This window comes from Quercus robur, chromosome 5 (assembly GCF_932294415.1).
Source record: "Quercus robur chromosome 5, dhQueRobu3.1, whole genome shotgun sequence".
NCBI lineage: Eukaryota > Viridiplantae > Streptophyta > Magnoliopsida > Fagales > Fagaceae > Quercus > Quercus robur.
The window spans coordinates 53,744,848-53,764,524 of record NC_065538.1 but is presented as its reverse complement, the minus strand read 5'-3'; positions in this window follow the sequence as shown (position 1 = coordinate 53,764,524).

The following is a 19,677-nucleotide window of genomic DNA, read 5'->3' as shown; positions in this document are numbered from 1 at the left end:
GATTTTGTCTAATTGGGTTAAATTGATGAAATTGGCTTATCAAATTGATGTATTTGGTCATTATTTTTGTTATTCTATCATGTGTGATGATCAATTCATCAATATTTTTCAAATTGATCAAGTGGTTTTCCAAATTTTGGGGTTTTTGTGTTAAAACCTTAATGTTCAAGCCAATTTTGTGAATTTGAACCTTTTGGACTTAATTCACTGCATTAGAACATGCATCATGTCATTTAACTTGTTCATGCATCATATAGATTTTTATTCTATATTCTGTTTTTGCTAACTTGCAGTCTGCCCTTGGTTTTGTATTTTTTTTCTCTATCTGTGTGTTGGTCCTTATCCTAGCACCATGCCTAGGAAAACTAGAGCCCATAGGACCACTTCCACTTCCTCTGAGTCTCATACTAGGGTTGAGTTGTTTAAGAATGATAAGTGTAGAGAAGCCTTTGACTCCTTGAACTGTAAGCGTAAGATATGGGCTGAGCGAGCTGTTGTGTTGGATGAGCTTGATCCGGCCATTAGGGCCAATTTTGAGTCTAGAGGTTGGTTGACTCTCTTAGAAATAGATCATCCACCCCCGACCGCCCTGATTAGAGAGTTCTTCTAGAACCTCTCTTGCCACATCTATGATTTCAACACCCTTGTTAGGAGTTGGATACGAGGTGTAGAGTTCACCATTACTCCTTGGGTAGTGGCTGAGGCTCTTGGGGTGCCGGTTGTTCGGGAGGCTGACTATCCCTATGATGAGTCACCTTCATTAGATGTTGTCATGTCTTATATCACCGGGTCATCTATCCAGTGGGGTTCTGATCCTCGGATCACGTCCGCTGAGCTTACCGAGACTGCTTATCTCTTCTTTAGGATAGCGTGTCATTCGTTGTGGCCTATCTCTCACTTCCACACCATCCTTTTAGAGCGATGTGTGTTTCTGTATGCCTTTGTTTCTGGAGCATCTATCAGTTTTCCTCACTTGTTCCTTCGTTCTTTGAACGAGTTTCATAGGAGTTCTGCCGTAAGGCATGCGCTGATTTATCCTATTTTCATTCATAGGATTTTGCTCTTCTTAGGTCTAGATGGTTTTCCGTTTGGTGAGCCTGTTCATGTGATTACTCCCATAGGTGCCACCTTTCTTCGTCAGAGGGCTGCTCAGTTAAGAGTTGCTCCTTCTCATCCTAGAGGTGCGTCATCTAGTAGTGTTCCCCCTCCTCCCTCTTCTACAGGTACTGCTGCTGCTGAGACTTCAGGTGCTGCTGCTGATGCTGATGTTCCTCCACCGACTGCTTCGGATGATTCAGACATTCGTCGCACGTTGGATCATGTCTTGACCATTCAGGCAACTCAAGGACAGATTTTGATGGACGTGCTCGATGAGATCCGTGCCTTGCGTGCGGAGTTGGCGCAGTTTAGACCACCTCCCTTTTGATGATGGATATCTTGTTTGCCCTTTGGCATTCTGTCATAAAAAGGGGGAGTACTTTGTAGAGTTTTTGCTTTTAGGGGGAGTTTATTTATTTTTCGTTGGAACTTATGGAGTTTAGATTGTATCTAGGTGCTTCACTTTGTACTTAACATTTTTAGCTCTTGCCTTGTTTTTGATGGGATATTCATGTTAGGGGGAGTTTTATGTTTTGTTGGTACTTTATATGTTTCTTGTTTCAAACTGCTTATTGATTTATATTTATGAGTTATTCATTGATATATGTCTTTATTTGTGTGGTGTTTGAAATCAAGAAGTTATTTTGTTTACTTGTATTGTTTCCACACATGCGGTTATGCATCTTGTTTAGTGTTTCAGGAAATATACAGGCTGATTTAATTGAGCTGCTGTCTACACTTGCAACTGATGGATAGTAGTTAGGATTGAATTTTTTTTATGAGCATTATTTTGTAAAGGGCTTTTTATTTTGTTAACTTTGAGCTTCTAGTTGTGTTTTGTCACGGATTGCCAAAGGGGAAGTTTGTTAAGTTCTAAGGTCTTAGGATTTTATGTATTTAGAACTATAATTTGTATTGTTGGCAAACCATGATCAAAACAATGTATTTAGAAGTGTTTAAGTCTAGTTCAAAGTTGTGCGTCTATGTAAAGTTGGAATCGAGTTTAAGCAGGAAAGGATTGTGCCTTTCGGCCTGGCTCAATCGATCGAAAGACAGGCTCGATCGATTGAAGCTCGGGCAGAATGTTTTTCTGCAGATTCGTCCAACTCAGCCCTAAGTGTTTTAAAACGTTTTTAGGGTTTCTTATTTGTCCTAAGTATAAAAGGCAAACCTTAGCCATGTTTTAGTGTTGCTCATATTTGCGGTTTGTGTAAATCTCTTGTGAGATCTAGATGAGCTTTCCTTTACATAAACTTAGGGTTTTCAAGGAGAAGATTTATCTATGCCTTGATGATCAATTCAGTTACTACCATTGAAGCTTAAAGAAAACACAAGCGGGTGTGCTTGTAGCTCGTGGTGAATCCAAGAAAGAAGAAGTCTATGGATTCGGAGTTTACACGTGGTCGTGTCAGTAAGTTCTACTGGTTGGTAGCAATAAGAAGTCGAGCGTGGGGGCTTGTAAGTCTTATTGTATGAACTTCGATTCTTTCAAGATAGTGGATTCAAGTTTACCTTGAGGATAGCTAGGTCAAATCCTCCCCAGGTTTTTACCGGTTTGGTTTCCTGAGTGATCATATCTTGTGTTATTTATTTTCCGCTGCTTTGCATGATTTGATTTTTTATATTGTGATAGCCTAGACTTGTTTAATTGGACTAAGTAACAACTTGGCTAATTACCTAGGTTTAATCAATTGTTTAAGGGGTCTAAAAATTATCACTTTGATTGGTTGTTGAGAAAATTCTGGAAATGAAAATGATTCTATTTTTATTTATTTATTTTTTATTATTATTATTTTGATGGCATTATTTATTTATTTATATTGATCCAAAAAATAGGTCATTTAATGGCATTTTGGTAATTTTGATAATTGGGTAATTGGGTGGGTTGGGGTCTACCCATAATAATTGGGTTGAGTTGAATTTGGGTTAGAAGCAATTAGTTAAATGAGTTTTAAATGGGTAAATGGATTTTATATGTCCAACCCAACTATGCCCATCCAAACCCACCCATTTGCCACCCCTACTTTCTTCTTCAATGCAAGCTTCATGCATCTTCGACTGTTGTGATTCATCAGCTTCGTATCTTCATACACCAATAAAAAGAAAGAAAGAAAACAACTATTATCTGGTCAAAATGAGTATTAGCTTTCAATATAATTTTAGTTAGTCATATAAATGCTTTTCAAAATCTATGGAGAGAATACCAAAGCAAGTGCCATCTAGCAAGTTGAGGATGAAAATACGAACAGTGGTCCCAATTTGAGATGTAAGAGAGTGTTCACATCCCACAAGGTTCGATATACTTTTCAAGTTGCCTTCTTCACATTATTGCTTTTGCATTCGTATTCTATTTTCTAGTACTTATAGAAGAAGAATGAGAATAGGAGAAGTTAGAGAGTGCAAGAGTCGTGTGTGGGAGGAGACCAAAAGTCTAAATCTGATATCAAGGCTGGGTAAATGAAAAGCATTGTAATTCGTTTTAAGATAAGGACATTCACCATTTTAAATGAGGGGTGTGGCTTACCTTCAATACTTTTTAGACTGAAATCTCCTTTTATTTTAATGAGAGACTATCACATCACCTATCAACTAAATAAAAGGTGGAAATTGAAACTCACTACCACTTGTCATTGTATATTTAAAACAAAAGGACATGTCCAGTTAAAAAAGTACTGAAGGTAAACCAAACCCTTAAATGAGAGAGAGAGAGAGAGAGAGAGAGAGAGAGAGAAATGACCACATGACACTCATTAAATATTTAGGTGAGGTGGAAGGTTAAATAAAAAACTACTCTAACAATGCGCCACATAGCAAGACCTCATGCTTTCCCACGTGAGGTCTCTGCTTTTATATAAAGGTGCATGTGGCAATATGTTGAAATGACAACTGTCTAGTTAGTGTTTCTCACTCCTCTCTATTAACACTCACCCTCTCTCTCTCACACATTCACACTATATATATTGATGATTGATGATTATACAATTAAAGCTAAAGTTAAGAGAAAATCCAATTAGATTCTAATTTAGTTTCCAATTGTTGTCTAATTTTGCGTCATGTGTCCTGTCTAAGTTTTTTTTAATTTTTGTTATAGGTGGGTTAATGTTGTACGAAAGACAAAAAGTCTAATTTAAATAAATCATTAAAAACCCAATAAAAAAAGAGTAAACTTGTGTATATCAAAAGGAAAAAAGAAAAAAGAAAAAGAAAAAAAGAGAGAGTAGTTTCTCAACCATAAAAAAGAAAAAAGAAAAAAAAAAGTGTAAAACTCAAGCATATATCTATGGCTTAAAAAATGTGTAACTTTTACACCAAGTATAATTTGAACTCCAATATGTGTGTAATTGTTGACCAAATAAATTTGAAGCTTAATTTGAATTTGAAAACCAACGAAAGAGTGATATTATTTTGTAGGCAATATTGTACGTGAGAGTTAAAGATCTATTTTTATTGGGTCAGCCTTCAATTTTGTCTCTACTTAAACTTAGGGTGTAGGGATATTTTTGAGCCAGTTACATGTCCACCCCAAATAGGAGAAGCTCCTTTAATAGTAGTATAGATGATTTCTCTCTCTCTCTCAACTAATTTTATAAAATAAAAAGAGTTTTTTCTTAGATTTATTGAACTTTAATTTTAAATCTCTATTAGATGTCGGGAATTTGAATTTTACTACTAGCTCAATTTTATGTAATGAAAATTACTAGATGCATCAATATGGTTCTTTCAACAAATAAGAATCTTATTGGCATTAACCACAAGTTGCAATACTTATATCATTGTGTTCTATTAACAAAGTTGATTTTTTTTTTTCAAAAAATAATAGAATAAACTTCAGTTAGACAAGTTTTCCTATTTTCACAATATTTCACTTGAATTTTAATAGTGATTTTTGAATAGTAAACTTAAAAGGAAATTCAGGCCTTTTATTATAGGTTCAAAATTAATAAAATCAAATGGATGGATTTTAGTTAAAGCTCACCCAAATTTGGTAAGTCCTAAAAAAATCACCAAAAAATAAGGAACTGCCATTAAAACCATGTAAACATTTAATTTAAGACTCAATTTTTAAAAACAAATCTTGGCGGTGTAGTCAAAATTTAATATCTACAAATCTTAATCTGTAATGCATACAAAATATGTTACTATTTTTTTATAAAAATGATAATTCAATAAAAAAAATCATTAACTACACTTTTTAGAAATTGACGAAAATATTACAACAAATAATGTTCAACTTATACTCCACTAAATTTGAACTCTTACAAGTAACATTAAACAACAAGATTTTCATCTTGCATTTAATTGTATCTAAAAAAAATGCATTTAATTATTTGAAAATTTTTAATGTATTTATCAAACATATTTCTAAACATAAACATAATTTTATACATAAACATGTAGTTAAAAATAAACTTGCAACACATGCAAGCTATTGAACAATTCATTTTTTTTTAAATTATTCATTCCACATACATTTTTTTATTGTACTATGCTATACACAATAAAAGAGCAAATGTAAAGATCTTTTAGATTTGGTACTTTTTTCAAAACCAATACCATTGCAATTGAGTCTGTTTTTACTTTCTTAATTGACCAAGATGATATAAATAGTGCAATTAAAGGTTAATACCAATAAGATTCTTGTTGAAGCAACCATGTTAGCATATTTGATAATGATTTCATTGCATAAAATTAAGCATGTAATAAAATTCAAACTCCCAACATTTAATAGAGATGTAAAGATAATATTTAATAAAAATAAAAATAAATGTAAAATCTCTTTATTTTATGCTTAAATGATATATTCTTGTTTGCAAGAAATATGTCAATTATACGTTTGTTGTTTATGCAATACAATAAAATTACAACGAAAAATAGGAAGGACAAAATTTCAACGAAAAATTACTATATTTTCATCCACATTCTCATATATGCATTTCTCTAGGAGATGCAAATGTAGTATTTTAATATTTTTTAAAGAAAGTAAGAGTTAAGTAGTACAAAAAATTGTGAAAGCCTAAAGAATTAATGAGATATAACAAAGCAAAAGACAATTAATATTGATATCGCTCCGAATCAGTAAGGTGGATGACCTGGCTTCGGTGGGCTATCGAAACGGTTGAAGGCCTACAAGGAACAAAACACAATCAAAGAGGAGACCGGAGAAGACCGGTCGAACCCCCTCCAATGGAGAAGTTAGTCTCGCAGAGAAGGATGTTCCAAGTATTTGGGAAAATTGTCTCAGAAAAATCTTACCACTGTCGGGTTCAGACCGGTCCTTTATATAGGGAGCCTGGGACGGTTATTTGTCCAATAACCTCCCCAGGATTTGTGGAAGCCAACAAGTCCGGAGTTAACTTCCTCAACGGCTATAAAACTGTAACCGCTAACGGAAGTTAACTTATTTGAAGGATTTGTTGAGATAGTTGCGGGTTTAGTCGAAAGTTCTAAGTGTTGCGCTTTCGTCCTTCTGGTGTAGGACGGTTTGGTCGTCCAAGGATATCCGACGATTGTTCATGGACGACCCTCATGGACGAGAATGTCGTCCATGGGAGACTTAAATTATAGAGTGGTGCTATTGTCCATGAACATTTCTCCTTCTTCTGGGTTAACTCTTGGATCAGCCTGCACTGTAGGCTCTGGACGATCCATTTGGACGAGCTGGAGATGGATTATTTTCCGCTTCTCTATCAAATATGTATGTTGAAAATCATTGTTAATGATATTTTATAGTGAGAAGGACTATTTTAAGGATGATATTTTCAGTTTTTCTTTTATTTGAAATAAGTTTGTCGAAATTTTTTTTTCACGAAGAATTATACTGAGAATTCAACCATCCTAGAATTTTCAGTACAATGATAGATATCAAAATGCTCAACATTGTTGTGTAAACTTTTCTCTTGCCACAACCCAACTTTGTGTGATTTCATGTTGTATTTTATCGCATTCCATTTCTAGTATGCCTTTAAAACACCTTACCGTAAAGCCTTATTCAATTCCACTTGATTTTAAACACACATATGTTGGTTCTCAAAAGCATACCAATGGACCACAAATATTAACACATGAATTTAGAAACATCAATCAGCATATAGTGAAAGACAAATAGTAATAGTGAATCCAAATATTGATTATGTACAATTCAAAATAGATTTTTCTTAATTCACAATCCAAATTGAGCCCAATGAGTTCAAATGTAAAGAGAACAATACAATATTTAGATGAACATAGACAAAAAGATAACCCTCTACTAAGCCAGCCAAACACATTGAAGTACGAAAATGAGGGTAGCATCTAAATAGACCTTTTAATTCTCTTATTGCAGAAGACGCTTTATCTGTCACAGAGAAACAGCATTCTGTAATTGTAGAGAAAAATAGAAGAAAAAGAAAAAAAAATCAGAAATTAATTCGGAAGTTGAAATCTAAACAATAGTGAATGGAATAGAAAGAATAAGACGTAAAGAATGAAAGAGCATAAATTAAGAATGGAATGTTTGTTATTGCAGGGAAGGAACAGTACAAAAGTGGAAGAAGATGAAATTGTAGAAGATAACTGAAAGGGAAATATGTTGTTTTGTTTTGACTGAATGGGTTGGTGCGGCATTAGGAACATTTTATGTGGAAGGGTAAGAGGTGTCACTTTCTGTGCAAAAAATTATATTTGAATATTAATAAGAAAAGTAATGACTCTTTTTACCATACTCTATTTATAAAAGGAAGAATTGATATAATCCAATTTTGAAAATAGATTCAAAAAGCATATGCAATATTGCGTGATAAATCTTTTATTTAACCTATCAATCTATTTGTTTGTAAATATAGACAAAATCAAGGCAAACCTATGAAATTATTTCAATATTGGACCTTGGACATAAAATAGTTTTGAATAGAATCTCTTTAGAAAGAAGATCAAGCCCAATTGTTACTGTAGTATGTTTTTAACAACATGTTTATGTATAGAATTATGTTTATATTTATAATTTTTTTGTTAAATATATTCAAATTTTGGCAAATAATTAAGTGCAAGTAGATTCTTTTATTGTTTGATATTACTTATAAAAATTTAAATTATGTGTAGTATAAGTTGAATATTATTTGTTATAATATTTGTGTCAATTTCTAAAAATTATAGTTAATGAAATTGATTCTTTTTTCCAAATAAAGTCTTGTATTTAGTTTGCTTTAGGGATTAAGAGTTTTAGATACTAAATTTTTGTCTGCCCTTTGATTTTGATGGAAATTCGAGTCTTAAATTAAGCATTTATATGGTTTAAACGGTCAAACTTTTGTGTGTGTTGATTTTGATAATTTTTTTATTGGATTTCTCAAATTTGGGTAAGTTTTAACTAAAACCCGAATATTTGATCAGATTAATTTTGATCCTATATTGAAAAGCTTGAAATTCTTTTTAAGTTAACTATTTATAGGGAATAAATCACACTTAAAATTGAGTAAAACAAATAATGTTCAACTTATAGAAATAGACGCAAATATTACAACAAACATTTATCTAAACATAAACTTGTAACACATGCAAGCTATTAAAATATATAAATATATATATATATATATATATGTTCATTTTTTCTTTGGGTACCATGCTATACACATAAAAAAGAAAATGTAAAGACTTTTTATTACTTTTTGATGATTATTCCCCTAATCTTTGGGGGGCAGCTAGCAGTAACAAATAGGGGGATTAGTGTGCTCCCCATGCCGATTCCAAAGCTAACTAGAATTTGTAGTTTGCCTACATACCCAACTATGGATACGAAATCTATTAAAAGGATTGAGTATGTGCGTCCCATTTTTTCAAAAAGCACTCCCGTCAAAAGGATGCTTGCAATTGTGGAGAGCAATTGTAAATTCATGAAGGTAGCAGCATCATTATGCTTTTCATTTGTAGATTCCTTCAGCGAGATTTCAAAAGTAATGACAGCAATAGCAAAGCCACTCAGACTGGCTAGAGCCGCCAAAACTTGTATAAACAAAGATAATGTTCAACTTATAGAAATTGACAAAAATATTACAACAAACATTGATTTTTTTTTTTTTTTTCCAAATAAAGTCTTGTATTTAGTTTGCATTAGGGATTAAGGGATTTAGATACTAAATTTTTGTTTGCCCTTTGATTTTGATGGAAATTCGAGTCTTAAATTAAGCATTTATATGGTTTGAATGGTCAAACTTTTGAGTGTTGATTTTGACTAAAACCCGACTATTTGATTGGATTAATTTTGATCCTATATTAAAAAGTTTGAAATTCTTTTTAAGTTGACTGTTTGAGGGGAACAAATCACACTTAAAATTGAGTAAAACAAATAATGTTCAACTTATAGAAATTGATGCAAATTTTACAACAAACATTTATCTAAACATAAACTTGTAAACACATGCAAGCTATTGAAAAAATAATTATGTTCATACATGTTCATTTTTTATTTGGGTACCATGCTATACACATAAAAGAGAAAATGTAAAGACTTTTCATTAAATTGTGTCTTCTTCTTTTTTTTTTCAAAACCAATACCAATGAAATTGAGTCTCTTTTTACTTTGTTAGTCAACCAAATGTAAAGACTTTTTATTACTTTTTGATAATTGCTCCTCTAATCTTTGACGGGTAGCTTGCTGCAACAAAGAGGGGATTAGTGTGCTCCCCATGCCGATTCCAAAACTAACTGGAATTTGTAGTTCACCTACATACCCAACTATGAATATGAGATTCATTAAAAGGATAGAGCATGTGTGTCCCATTTTTTCAAAAAGAACTCCAGTCAAAAGGGTGCCTTCAAATGTGGTGAGGAGTTGTAAATTCTTGAAGGTAGTAGCATCCTTGCCGTCAAAAGTGTGCCTGCAAATGTGGAGAGGAGTTGTAAATTCATGAAGGTAGTTGCATCCTTGTGCTGTTTGTTTCCAGACTTCTCGTTCAATGAGATTTCAGAGGTTATGACGGCTATAGCCAAGCCACTTAGGTTTGCTATAGCCGCCAAAACTAGTATAAATAATGATAACATTCAACTTATAGAAATTGGTGAAAATATTACAATAAACATTTATCTAAACATAAACTTGTAACACATGCAAGCTATTGAAAAAGTATTATGTTCATCCATGTTCTTTTTTTTTTTTTTTTTTTTTGGGTACCATGCTATACACATAAAAGAGAAAATGTAAAGACTTTTTATTAAATTGAGTCTTTTTTTTTTTTCAAAACAAATACAAAAGAAATTGAGTCTTTTTTTAGTTTGTGAAATCGACCAAGGTGATATAAATAATAAAATTAGAATTTAATACCAATTAGATTTTAATTGTTGAAGCAACCGTGTCAGTGTATATGGCAATGATTTCATTACATAAAATTGAGTGAGTAATAAAATTCAAACTCCTGACATCTAATAGAGGTTTAAAATTAAAGTTAATAAAACCAAAAAAAATCTCTTCATTTTATTTGAAAATTAGTGCTCTATGTGTGTGTGTGTGTGAGAGAGAGAGAGAGAGAGAGAGAGAGAGAGAGAGAGAGAGAGAGAGAGGATAATAACCAAGTGGGTAAAAATGGTCCCAACATGCAGATTACGAATTTCAAGGGGGGTGAGAATAAAATCTAATGATTTTTTTTTTTTTTTTAAATTGAGTCTTTTTTTTTTTCCCAAATAAAGTGGCATAATTTTGTTCCTACCCATTTGGTTACAAACTTGTTAGAGTAAAAAAAATTTCACAACTTGTTGATATGATAAGGTAAGAAATTTGTGATTCAATATTGTTGTTTAGTTCTAGAAGAGAACTTGGATTTGAATTCCATTACCAACTTGTAGTAAGTGGAAAGAAGAAAAAATGGTTGAAGTGACGAATTGTAATTTGTACAATATATCTTACATATAATTAACTCTATCTCTAATATTAATTTTATTAAAAATCAATCACAACATGCCAAATAAAGATGATTTTTTTGTGTGCCACTAATCTTATTATTTTTTTATATTGTAACAATTAGTTGATTATTGAATGATTTACACATTAAAACAAGAGGAAATTTTACTATTTATGTATAAATATAAATATAGTGGCATTATATTAAGGGGGTGTTTGGTTTGCTGTGATGTACCATTGATGTGATGCACATTACGAAAATGTGATATTAAAATTTTTGGTTTATTTAATTTTTTTTCTAACATTATCTTAATCTATGATGAGAATCAACAAGCATTAAAGGATCCATTGCATGTTCTAGTTGAGCCTATTACTAAAGCAAGATCCAAGAAGTTCAAAGAAACACTTAATGGGCTGATTCAAGAGATCTAGGCTAATTCTAACATAAGACATTCCAAACTTGGCCCAAAGGAAGATGAAGGCGTAATAAATTTAATCCAAGTTATTGAGGGCTAATATGGCTTAATTAAGCATGATTTATGGTGTGGATTAAGGACTGATTGACTTTCCAACTCCATACTAATTAATAGCTATTTTTCCTATTCTAGAGCTGCTAATTTCAGAACAAATCCACCTTAATTTTAGGCTTCTATTATTAGAACGTTTTTTTTTTTAGCTATTTTCCTATATTGGAGCTGCTAATTTCAAACCAAATCAACTTTAATTTAGGCTTCTATTATTTTGTACTTTTTTTATTTTTTATTTTTTATATTTTCCTATTTTCAATCATGTCTTATAAATAGCATGCACTCATTGTAAGGGAGGATTACTGAATAAAAAATCAGAAAAAAAAAAAAAAAAAAAAAAAAAAGGTGAGGTTTTGCTTCTTCTTTTGGTTCTTCAAGAACTGTGAACTTATCAGGAATTTTTTCTTGTGACGTTCAAATTTTATACATTTGGTTCGTGATTCTGTTATAATCATTGGGTGTACTTATACCTTTGGTTTGCGTTTCATTTGTAAATGTTGGGTCGGGGTTTCTATCAAAATCTAAATTTTAGCTTTCTTGGGCAAATATTCTAATATTATTTGTTGAGTCTTAAAGCGTATCGATTGAGGTTCGCATCAATCTAAAATTACAAAAATATATCACGTCATCTTAATCTCATCACATTCCTAAACAATGTAATGTTGTATTCTTATATTGAGATTACATTAATATAAAATTACAATAATGTAATATTATGATTTAACATAACATCATGACAAACCAAACACCCCTTAAGTACAGGCTACATTAAATGAAATTTCAAACAATGTATAATTGTATAAAACATTGAATGAAGCAACTGTTACTGAATTAGAAATTTATGAAAGGATAATCAACAGAGATACACACTTTAATTATTTGTAGTTTTAAAATGTTACACTTTAGCTGCACACCAAAAAAAAAAAAAAAAAACTGCATGAGGTATAATTCCTTAATAAAAACTATCCCAAGAAGCTTAAGAAAAATTGCATGTTTAAATCATAGTTTTTAAAGTGAACTGAAAAAACAATAAGAACCTCATCACGCTATGAACACATGCAGTAACCTTATACGAGTAATAACCTTATTAATAATATGAAAATACAATTAATTAAACCTTATATGAGTAAATACGATACGAACATAATAAATTTATCAATTAAAAAACAAATACAATTAAGCCTTATATGAGTAAAGTGTCATTAATTTCGTAAACTATATAATATGATTAGTATTTGAGAGTATATATGTGTCTAATTGTATTCTGTAAGTTAAAACTAAGGACTGTATATTGCCAACAATATGACCTAGACAAGAAGTTGGCCAGTGGCCACCATACACTACCCCATTTCGTTTATGCCACATCATCGATGCTTGTACTATAAAGAGTTCAAAATCATCAATACTCAGTCGATCCAGCAATTTTTCCACAAGCATAGGCAAGTCTTCTTGATAAGTTCCAAATTTCTGCAAACCACATTTCCATAAGGCATGGAGGCATGTTTCTGTAGATCGCCTACAGAGCATCATCAACCACTTGTCTTCTCATGGTTATCCCTTGTGGGCAACAAATTTTGGCAAGCCTTCCCTAGGAAAACCTTCATTTTGTTTGGTAGCCGCAACTTCCAAATCTTCTTCCATATAAAACTGCCAAAAATTTTTGTAGAGAACCCCACCCAACGATCTTCCTTCGTTAATTGCCTAGCTACATGATAGCCAGACCTAACCAATTAGACGTGCTTGGTATGGAGCCAAAACAGAACATTCGGTGAATAGTTGTAGCTCAAGGGTAACCAAAGAATAGCAACAACATCCTCTCGATGGAATAGGAATAGCTGGTGAATGAGGTTGTGGTTCCATCCATGAAGATCAGAATTTATCAATTCACAAACTCTATTAGTGGCTTATTGTACTGCTCTCGTAATTCAATCCCTAGAGAAGCCAAACTTCATACAATGGGTTCTTGCTGAGGTTGCTGTTATTGAAGGTAAGGGTATTATTGCTTGAAAATGCGAGTACAGTTAATTATGGTAGATACCGTGCTGTTATTTTATTCTGTTTAAAATGTTAATTCTTAAAAGCGAGCTAGAACAATTGGAAGGAGCTACAAGAGCTAAAACAATTGGCAGGTTATCTAAAGCTACAATCGTTTACATGAGGATGAAGCTACAAGAGCTGAAGCAACTGGAAAGTTATCTAAAGCTACTGTCGTCTAATTTTAAGCTACAGTTGTCTAGCCACTGGTTCCTTTTTTGTTGGATAGTTAGTTAATGAGTTGATTATTTAGTTGGAAGCTACAAGAGAACCCGTTAATACGACAATAAATGACGCATATCGATATATCTTACATCAATCATAATTTACTACCCAACAAGTTATGAAAAAAATGAAATGTTTTATTTCCATAGAATTGCTTATAAAGTTTAATGGAAATGGTTCGGAAACAAAAACATAATTAATATATATGTTATCCTTCTGGATAAATTTAAAGTACCTTAAAATTTGAGTGACGAAAATTTCCATCTTTAAAACAATATTTCTAGGAAAAAAAAGAAAGAAAAACAAAAAAAAATGGTTATAGTTTTTTTTTTTTTTTTTCTTTGAATTTAAAAATGGTTTTAGCTTTGTATAACAAATCTTTTGGACTTCTTATTGACCGTTTAGGGTAGGTAGAAGTATACGAGAGAATTGTTGTAGAGTGGCCACAGTCAAAACCTATATTTTTGGCATTGCCCAACTTGGATCGTTGCTACTGCATGGGTCCACATTGAAATTTCAGACTTTCTTTCCAATTGTGCACCTATTTCATGAAGCCCAAATGGGCTTTTATTGGGCTTAATGGTAACTAGCTTATCTATTTACTAAAATGGTTAGCTTAATGGGATTATGGGCTCACCCGTTACATTTATGGGCCTATTGGTGGACTACTATATATACAAGGCTTCGGAGTCTATAAAATACTGAAATATAATTGAAATTGAATGATATATTCCTTTCATAATATGTTTGGAAATTAGAGTGGCAAAAGACCATGCAAAAAGAATACAAGCTCTACTCATGCTTATCTTACAAATCCAAATTGGATAAGAATAAAAAAGACAATTCAAGTTGGAAGGTGTATATAAGCGTCATGCAGGGTATGTATGAAAGAATCTGCTTTAAGCTACGTAAAAAATGTGGTCTCATTGGTCATACGAAAGACTTCAGTGTAAAATTGAAAGAGCTTGGATTAAAATGGGTAGAATTTCCAAATGGAGAGCAAGGCTTGACAAATGCATGCAATTATCGTAGAGGAACGTACAAGTTGCAGAGAACAAATTGGAGCAAGATGTAAAATCATAACACGCTAGAGCAGCGTAGGTTGATGAAGATAAATACAACTTGTCAGACAAGGAACCACACTTGAGAAAACCAGCAAAGTAGTGGAGTAGGAGTTGGACCCAAAAATAATGAAGGAGATGCATGATGCTCTAGTGGCTGGTATACTAACAGGTCAGGTGTGGCAGGGGAACCAAGTCAAGTGGACCCATCAAATAATGGTGAGAACTCCAAGGCCAATGGTTAACATTCCTCCACATTCACTCCGAGTGTCACAATCACTCCACATTCTAAACCTTTTGCGAAAAACATAGAATGGCTCACAAGTCATAACCACACTTTTGGACTCTAATATCTCAAGTCTCAACACTTCTTTACAACCTCACCATCTTTAATACTCACTAATGCCCAACTTAAAGCATTCACATCAGCATAGCCATTTTAATATTTCAGCAAATATATAGTTAAAGATTAAAAATAAAACTCACGCATTAATCTTAATATTTTTTCCCACAATTTTAACACAATTTTAACATTAGAGAGTACCCTCACCGGTCCTTGTGACGCTTTTTCCTCGCCAGAAAATAAAATAGGAAAAAACCACCATACTCTCCATCTTTCTTTCTCTCTTTCACTCCCTCTCTGCATTTCTCTCTCTCTGCTCACTAGAACTTTCTCTCTTTGCTCACTGGAACTTTGTGTGGGTTTCTGTTTCTCTCTCTTTTCAGCAAGGAGGAGATTGATCTCACCAGTGCAGAGAAGGAAATTGTTGACTCAGGTATGATGCCTTTCTCTTTCTCTCTCTCTTCCCCAAAATTTTTTGGGTACTTACTGCCATTGTTGAAGCTTCAAAGATGTTGTCATACCAAGAGATTGAATCGCCATTTCATCTTATCTTCTTCTCTATCTCTATCTCCCGCTCTCTCTGTATTTTTTGCCATTCCTGTATTTTTATGAGTCTGGTCTTCTTTCAAATGGACTGCTTGACTGTCACAATGAACGTTCCCTGTTAAAAATGCAGATGGACAACTTGAGCTTGACGAGGTTTTGAGCAGACTAACCTTCTTCAGCCTTTCTATGTAGTAAGTTAGACAACGTTTGAAACAATTTTACAAAATAGCATCTCGAGTTTTGGAAAATCGAGATCCACTTAAAAACTCGACCTTTAAATACTCGCTTTCCGTTATTTTCTTCCGACTGATGTGGACAAAGTTGCCACCTAGATCTCGAGTCTCAAAGACTCGAGATCCTTGAATTTTTAAACAAATTTTATTTAACCAAATTTATTTAATTTATTTTGTGCAGGTGAAGTTGTGTAATTTTTATTTCTTGGATCTCGAGTCTTAAAGTCTCAAGATCCACTAAATATAACTACACAACTTCAAGTGTACTAAATAAATTAAATAAAAATACAAGGATCTCGAGTCTTAAAGACTCGAGATCCTAAAAATAAAATTACCAACTACAGCTACAGCACTTCACGTTCGTAGATGTAAGTGTGGGTAAAAATGCAAGTAACTCGAGTCTTATAGACTCGAGTTCTACGGGGGAAAATTATTAAAACAGAACACTCTTAACACTCAGCCCGTATAACACACTTTCTAACATTCTACACAGCCTTCTCACCCAAAAACAGAGTATCCTCACTGAGTCTCTCAGCCTCACTAACTCTTACCCTCACTAACTCTCACTCACCCATAACTCCTACACCACATTGCCTCTCATTCTCACTCATCACACTGCCTCTCTCACTGCTCTTCCCTCTCAACAAATTGATATCTCAGGTAAGGGTTTGCATAATTTGATTGTCATTGTAGTTGGGTATTAGTTGTCTATGGGTGTGGGTTAAAGAATTTGACTAATTATTTTGTACATAGTTGACATAACTTAGTTAATTTACCTATATTGTGTGTTATAGAAGTTTGTTTTATTAGTGTTAATTTTTTGAGTATTTATTTGCCCATTTTGTGTGTTACAAGTTTTTTTGACTTTATTCATCATTATTTTGGGTATGAAATGGGTAGTGATTGAATGGAATGAATGGGTATCATAATCATACTCCTGAAAGTAATTCTTAAAATGTAGTTACCTACAATACATGACTGTATAAGGAATTGATCATTATTAAAATAAAAAAAAGTATAAGAATTGGTCATTTTGGAAACGATTTGGTATTTGGAAATGACATTTGAGAATTATTTGATCTTTTTATGTTGATCATGTTAGTGGAAAACTAAGGCTTGTTTGAAAGCTAAGAAATATAAGTTTTATTTAGAATTGTACGGACTATGGTAAAGGAATTAGGTGATATCATTTGTTTTTTGTCTTCGATGAAAATCTTAACATTGGAATTGTTATCATGACTGAGCCTTATGAATAATCATAAACAGTTTAGAGTAATGCTCATACCATGTTTTTAACTTGTATTATGGTATATTACTTGCCAAGCGATGGTCTAAGGTTTTGAGTGTGGTAACTTATATTTCTGTTCTAGAGTCTGGATCAGAACCATATGTTTACATAAGATCTACCTTAATTAGTTTGTTGAGTATCAATAGGCGACTCCAATGTTTTGCAACTAAGGTTGGGTGGTTATTGCTGTTGTCTGGACCTGTGGGCATGTACTGGTGAAATAACTGGATGGTTCGTTAGCTTTAATTTTCTGTGTGTGTTAGTTGATTAAATTGTGTTCTTGTTAAATTGTGTTCTTGTTATCAACTAACTAACATAGTAACTTGACTTGAACAAGTTCACAATGCCTGAAATTGATATAATCCTATACCACGGTGGTCCGCTTAAGAATGTCAATGCGAACAAGGGATTGCCATTTGAAGGGCTGGGTATAAAGACCTATTATACCCAAATTGATCGTAGGTTGAAGACCCTTGACGAATTGAAGAAGATTATCATGGAAGAGTTGTGTGAGAATCCTGTTATACACAACATACAAATTACTTATCGTATGTCAAACGAAATCTTAAAGCATCGGATTAATTACAAGTATATGGTGATAGAAACAGACAAACATGTAAAGATCATGTTTGACAAGTTGGAAAGAATAGCTGAAGTAACTAACATTGAGTTGTACATACAATTGGAGCCGCGTGCAGTTTGGGAAGAGGATATCCAACAAACGACTACAAGCTTACAGGTTACGGTTCCAGATGCTCAATATGAGTATTCTACACATGTAGAGGATGATTATGTTCATGCCGATGGTGATGTTCATGTTGATGGTGATGATGATGATGATGATGATTATGATGATGATGATGATGATGATGACTATGTTGATGAGACTACTGCCATTAACAATGATGATGACGACTATGTTGATGAGAATATTGCCATTAACGGTGAAGATTTTATGGATAGAGATGAGTATGAAGACACGATCGGCAGAGACCTTGGGGACTTTGAGAGGGACATTGATGACGATCAGACATTGGATGGTAGTGAACCTTATGTTTTTTTTTTTTTTGATAGGTAATTAGAAAACTTATATTAAAGAGGAAAAAAAAGAAAAGAGAAGTACAAGATGTTCATGATGATGAACAACAACACAACATAACACAACATCAATAAAACAGCAGCACAGCACAACACTACACAACACAATAGCAAGAGAGAAGTCAGGAAACTAAGTAAAACCCCAGCAATGAGACCACTCCATTAGACTGCGTTGGCATAAAATCTTTAACTCCTCCAACGTTTTCTCTTTATCTTCAAAAGATCGACGATTTCGCTCCAGCCACACAATCCACATTAAGCACCCTGGAACCAAGTTCCAAATTTCCGAATTATGCTTCCCAAGCCATTGATGCCAACTAGATAACAAACCCGCCACCGAACCCGGCATAACCTAATGAATACCAAAAGCCTGAAGCATGAAAGCCCATAGGGAATGAATAATAGGACAATGAAGAAGAAGGTGGTCTACCGACTCTCCATCAGAGCAACACATACAACACCAATTAGCTAGAGGATGACCCTTAAGCATTAGGTTATCCAAAGTGAGGATCCGACCATGGGCAACAGTCCACAGAAAAAAAGCCACGCGCTTAGGAATCTTTGGTTTCCAAACACCCTTCCAAGGAAATAAAGAATTCGAGGCACCCCGAATCTCATGGTAGTAAGACCGGGTGTCGAACTTCCCATCCCCTTTCAGCCCCCAGCGAAGAGTATCTCTCCTATCACCTCGAGGAATACGAGGATGGATAAGATGAAAAAGAGAGTAAGAAGCAGCCAACTCCCAATCTTCAAACGCTCTATAAAATCTTAAATTCTACACTCTAACAGAACCCCCTTCTGGAGCCTACAAAACCTAAGAGATGCAAGCATCCTTGACCGCTGAACATGCATAAAGCGCAGGATAGCGATCTTTTAAAGAATTCTCACCAATCCACCTATCATGCCAAAAGCGGATACGAGTACCATCACCCACTTCAAAGGACAGATACTTAGAAAAGCTCTCCCACCCTTCATTAATGCTTCTCCAAAGACCACACCCATGAGCCCTCCCGTAGAATTTAGTGCGCCACCCCCCTTGACCCTCACCATATTTTGAGGAGATAACTCTCCTCCAGAGATGGGTAGCTTCATGACCAAATCTCCATAGCCAATTCCCTAAAAGACACCACATTTCTTATCCCTAAACCGCCCCTCTCAACGGGAGAACACACCTTATCCCAAGCCACCAACGGAAACTTGAAACTCCCCTCAGAAGACCCCCACAGAAAATTCCTCTGAATACTTTCCAATCTAGCCGCCACAGCTTTAGGAATAGTAAAAAGAGATAAAAAATACGTAGGGAGACTTGAGAGAGTACTCTTTATAAGCATGAGTCTACCACCTTTAGATAAATAG